Raw genomic sequence first — 461 nt, 5'->3', positions numbered from 1 at the left:
AGTTAAGTTAGCTTCCAAGTAGGAGTAAACAGATGGCAACGAAGAGCACGTATCCAAAGATACGCTAATAATGTATGGCAGCACAGCAAAACCACCCTAGAGGGTCCCTGGAGAAAGCCCAACAAATGCATGCTGTATGGGCTGGGATGCAGCTCAGTTGGTACGGTATTTCTAGCATGCACAGGGTGCCTTTGATCCTCATGACTACAAAGGTCAGGACATGGAGATTTATGTGAGGGCTGAAGGGACACTTCCCTAGAAAGATGCTTCTCTATTAACAGTATACAGGAAGTATAGTGCAAGTAGAAGAACAATGTTGTTATACCTTCTAAGAAAAAGTAATTAAAAAAAAAAAGAATCATTTAAAAAAAAAAAATCTGCAGAGACTCAAATGTTCTGATTCTCCTGCCTCAGCTTCTTGAGTGCTGAGATTACAGGTGTATAACACCTTGCCTAGCTTC

Source organism: Mus pahari, chromosome 2, assembly GCF_900095145.1.
Source record: "Mus pahari chromosome 2, PAHARI_EIJ_v1.1, whole genome shotgun sequence".
NCBI lineage: Eukaryota > Metazoa > Chordata > Mammalia > Rodentia > Muridae > Mus > Mus pahari.
The sequence above is the reverse complement of the archived record's forward strand: the minus strand, read 5'-3'. Positions refer to the sequence as shown.